Here is a 5,431-nt window from a genome sequence, read left to right as displayed (position 1 = left end):
TTGCGTTTTGAATTTTCAAAGAAGACAAATGCCATATTGCATCTCAACGATCACGGAGCAATCCAGTTACAACTCATTTTTCGTTGCTAACTAGCAGCCGCTGTAACTGGAAATGTAAATCAAAATGCTACTTTTTGGATACTTAATATTTCATTTACAAAAATATGCATTTTATCTATCTGAATTGTCGAGCGGTTACTGTCAACAGACAAGAAAAGTAAGCCAAACAAAATTCAAACTTATTCTTTCAAACTAAAGTAAACTTTTCCAAAAGAAAGTAAATTTTTAGCTGCACTGACACGATTGAAAACATGAGGAAACTCTAAGAGACCTTAACAGATATCTGCTTTCAATTTACACCAGCAGGTCCATGAATGTATTATTAAAAAAATAGAAAATCCAAAACAGGACTACAAAAAACATAGCAAAAATTTTCGTACTAAGAGTCATTTCGGCCCTGAATACAAGAACATGATGCATGCCGAGCTATCATCATCTCAGTTACCCAATAAATGCACTGGGCAACAATTTTGCAGAACAATTGAAACTGAGATTTGGAAAAAAAGATAGATTATTTCGTTGCAGAGAAAGCTACAAGAAGTACGCAAATAATAGCAAATTTTAATTAATAGGGGAATTCAGCTTGTCAAATGCTATTATGTAGGGGCTATTGTGCTTTGGAAAATTCGTTTTAATTTTTGATTACGTTTATCGGTTTAATCACGACATTCATGTTTGATTTGAAATAAAAACCATCACGTGGATTTAAAATACTTAAATTTTTTTTTAAAAATGAAATTAAAAAAAAAGGTTCCTTAAGAAGTTGAATTAAGAACAGTTTCGTAATCATCTAACTAAAACTGTACACCAAATTAGAACATTTGAACCTTAGGAAAAAAAGTCTCTGAATTTATACTTTGTTTTCTATTTGATTAGCGTTAGGGTGTCCGATGGGCGTTAAGGTGTAATTGACGCTATTTTCCGGCAATCGGACGGCTATGTTTTCCAATTTTTCAGTTTTCACTTCTGGAGTATCCGCAATAAGATTAGTTGCCAGTTCAAATATTTCAATCATAATGACGACATAAAAACCAAATTTTGAGATAAATAGCGAGTGATCTTTCACACCACTAGAAGGAATAGTTGACATTAGTTCTCCAATTAAAATTTAAAAAAACCTCATTTTTACTATTCTTTCACATAGTTAATGTTGATGATTTTTAGAACACTTTTCCGCCGTGAAAGATCAAACAGATGTTCCAGATTCCGTGTGAGAAAACAAATGAGAAAATTAGTATATAAAAATTCTGACATCTTGTTTGTTTTTTCTTTGAAAATGGAAATCAAATTCTGAACAGCGAGCCATCAAGTACAATATTATAAAGGAACATCATCATTCCTGTTTTTTATCGGCAAAAATTGAAGTTCCATGTTATTAGGTTTTATAATACTTTGTACAGCTTTGAAAAGTAATTTGTTGTGGTATTTAGGGAAGATATCAACCATTGAGGTCAAAACTCCAATTTTCCGCTGCTATCTATCTTATCGAAACGGTGACACCACCACCCCGTTTATAATTCAACAGTGTATCTTTAAACGAAATTTTGACGTGGAAGCGAAAAGCTGCAAAGCTGATAGAATGATAATTGGAAAAATGAAGAAGTAAATTAAACAGGAAAAAACGATAGATAAACGAAACAGAAAAAAAGATATCAAAAACTAACGAAGTACAGAAAAACGGAAAAGAACCCAAATTCTATGGTCAATTTCTGACGTTTAAGCATCTCTTGTCATTAGCTTTTCTAGCAAACTCACTCTTTAGGTCATTAAAAATTTGCCTTCCTTTAAACAAACTCTTCAAAGCCTTTTAAACATGCTCTCTGATAATATTTAAAGGCGGACATCTGAGGCCTCTTTGACAAGCATTTTTGCTTTTCGCTAACCATGGTGCATTATGTCATAAAACTAAATTATAGATGCTACAGAAAAATCCGGAAGTTTTAATTTTCAAATTTTTTTCTTTAGCTTCTGGAGTATTTGCAATAGGATGAATTGTCACTTAAAATATTTCAATCAACTTGATGACTTGAAGATTAAATTTTGTAATAAATTGCAAAGTTATCTTTCACACTCACTAGAAGGAATTGTTGACATTAATTCTTCAAATAAACATTAAACACCTCCTTTTATACAATTTGAACGTCGGTAAATTCAAATCAAGCAAAACCAAACGCACGAACCATAGATGAGGGAAATAAAAAGAAAAAAGAAACAAAATAAAAAATTAATGACCAAGAATGAAACACAGAAAAAGTAGAAAAGGAAATCAAGAAACTCATTCAAGCAAAAACACATAGAAGAAAAGAAAGATAAAGAAACGACGAACAGATGCTAATAGAGGAAAAAAGTACGCCGAAATCATTTTTTTCCGGTGAAGTAAACAGCCTGAAAATCAACATTTTTCCAGAACATCAGATTTTCCCAGTTAGCAAATCATATATCTTTTAATGCGCAAAAATGATGAAAACCTGAAAAAAAATTTTTTCGTAAATTAAATTATGGAATTAATTTAATATCATCGAAATATTAATATCAAAAATGAAAATTTTTTTTAAAAAAACTAATGAGCCTAAGCATCCTTAGAATGCGTAAACCATAGAACAACCTAGACCAAATCAAGGATAGATGATGTGAAAGCACAAAAAACGACAAAAAACTAAACATTGGCAGGAATAAAATAATCACTGAAACATTCAAAAACAGTAGTTTTATTTGTTCTTGAAAATAAATAATTTCAAAGTCAAGAAAAGCATTGGTATAAAATCAAGCGATTATTAAGATTTAATCATGCCTAAGTCGCAGCCGGTAAGACGTGTCATTAATGGAATAAGTTGATAAGAATACAAATACACAACAAACAAATGCAAAACTCAATCACACAATTTTCGAAGTTAAATGGTGTCAAAGTTAGAAAAACCACTGGCTAAAAACTTTTGAAATATTAATTAGATTACTTAATGCCTCATTAGCACCCGATGAGATCAGCCCTGAATTAGACCAATTGATAAGACAACCAAAATGAAGAACCGTTGAAAAATGCCATTAATGGAGAAAGTGATATAACAAAAGAATCATCAGAAAAAAGGCAAACATCAAAAGCTTTGAAAATATTCCAAGAAAACATTTGGTTTCCGAGTCATAAAACGCATTGGCAACCGATTCACTGATTGAAGCAATTGCAAAAGAGACGAATTTTGAACTCATATGTATCTTTTTAATAGCACTCAAGAGAAAAAAACAATGGAAACAAGTCAAAATTTACGTGGAAAAATATTAATTCTCAATAACTGAATATTTCAAACACCACATTCTCACTCCACTTTAAAAGTAGTTGTAATAAAACTAATAGCAATTTCGCTCCTTCCACTAGTTTAGCTAGACTAAAATCCCTTCTCCAATTTGGCTTCTCATTGACATTAAAAAGTCGAAAAAGTATGAACAGATCTAAAAAAAACAGTGCACTATTACAATCCACTTGCAAAAAAAGACTACAAAGAAAATCAGCAGGGATATGACAAGGACGTTCCAAAACTCGGATGCCATTGAAACAAATAGGGGTAACATGATCCCACAGAGCATTTTTGAAGCAGACCAAATTTAAAAAGTGACCGGAAGCTATCACTTCTCGTTCCAAAAACCGACTAACAACTGATCCAGCTGAAACTAAAAACTGTATTGTTAGCACCTTAGCTGTTGCAATTTTTTACGATACTTTTTCAATGAAGGAAAAACTTTGAAAAATTTCTGTGCTCCTTATTTTTTGAAGTGACTCCTTTTCAGTCATTTTCCTGAGTGCATACTCACGTTTTCAGTCCTCGGCTCGTTTGTCCATGGACAAACTGACTTTTTTGCATCTTGAGCTTTTCGGTCATTAACCATTTTGCAACCTCGCTTTTCCCGTAAACAGACTTATTGACCTCCCTAAGTCGAGTCACATAAACATGCTTGTTGGTATCTCTTAAACGTGCTCTTCAGAGGCCCCTTAAACTTGCATTTTTGCTTTTCGCGAACCATGATGCCTTAATGTAACAGTAAATACAGTTACAAAAAATACTGAATATCCCAACCTTTAATAGCTCCAGTCTTTCTTTGGGGAGTAAATTTAATGCAACAAAACTTTTAATCTTGCAAGACTTTTACAAAAAAGACATGCATGGCAACGGTGAATGTTTTGCGGAAGCCTAAATTTGAGCAGAAGGCTAAACGAAGCTGACTAAAACGAAGCTGATTAGAATTGCCAGTGAAACGGAATCAAGCTTCTTTCAGAGCTAGTTCCACAATCTGAACAATCGGAACCAATCTTTTGAAAGAGATGGCGTAATATTTCTTTTGTTTCCCGGCGCAAAGCTCGTTTAAGAGCTGGGGATTCTTATTACATGGACATAGTCAAGAGTTGATAATCCCTCTTTTTATTAAGGAAATATTCACTTTCGAATTGCTATTCCGTATTCCGGAATATGATAAACGAAATATAATCACCAACGGACACACTCTTGAGTACAAGAAAGGGTGTTGAAACAACAATGATGACTGAAAAGTCAGGAAAAAATGATAGGTGTAAAAAAGAGAGTCGGTGGTCCAAGCAAAGATTTCATATTGCGATAATTAAACTCGCATGACATAATTCATGGAGCAGACTCAAAAACTATGTCAAGCTTTAATCCAATTCAATGCATAAATTTTAGTCAAATTTTTACCAAACAGAAATAATTCGGAATTCTATATTCGATAATGAATAGCTTAAAAAATAGAATTAGTCTTCATTCTTAGATAGATAAAGTGAATTTGTACAATATTCACATATCTGACTCCAGTGTATTCATTCAGCGACGTCATGATAAACATCATAACTCCTCATTTCTATATATAAAAAACAGAGTTGGGCACTAACCAGCCAGGTAAGCATACTTCGCCTTTCTTTTCAACGTTGGGACACGTAGCTCACAGTTGAAAGCAAGCCCCATAGGAGGAGAAGCAAAACAAGGAGGATCAATAATGTGGGTTCGCACTATGTTCCAACCCAACTCATTCACATTTTTTACTTGATTGTCTCCCAAAGGAAGAGATAGGAAAATTTCCCAAATTCAAGTATTATTCAAAACAAATGGAGTTTGCGTTTAAAAATTGTTACAAACTCACGCTACTAAAAAAAATAAGCAATGCCATGACTCATTAGAATACCGCTGACACCTGCCATTAACATGATTACGAGAAAAACAAAATAAAAAATTGCAGCCAATATTCAATAATTTTAAAGAAAAACGTAATAACAAAGTCACGATAACATCAGATAAATTCACAGGACTATCACTAGAACAAAAAGACTAAGATCAAAAAACACTGATACTTCTGAAAACAAATGAATTTTAAA

At 32.7% G+C, this 5,431-nt stretch overlaps 2 protein-coding genes across 2 annotated transcripts in view; one reads left to right on the top strand and one right to left on the bottom strand.

Moving 5' to 3' along the window:
* LOC142334647 (small ubiquitin-related modifier 2-like) overlaps positions 1-5,431 on the top strand; it is a 442,392-nt gene that overhangs the window by 203,552 nt on the left and 233,409 nt on the right. The window lies entirely within an intron of this gene.
* The window catches only part of LOC142334645 (uncharacterized), a 98,715-nt gene that overhangs the window by 62,793 nt on the left and 30,491 nt on the right, over positions 1-5,431 (bottom strand). The window lies entirely within an intron of this gene.

The sequence above is a fragment of the Convolutriloba macropyga genome, chromosome 2, assembly GCF_964194025.1.
Source record: "Convolutriloba macropyga chromosome 2, txConMacr16.3, whole genome shotgun sequence".
NCBI classification, from domain to species: Eukaryota; Metazoa; Xenacoelomorpha; order Acoela; family Convolutidae; genus Convolutriloba; species Convolutriloba macropyga.
The sequence above is the reverse complement of the archived record's forward strand: the minus strand, read 5'-3'. Positions and strand labels throughout refer to the sequence as shown.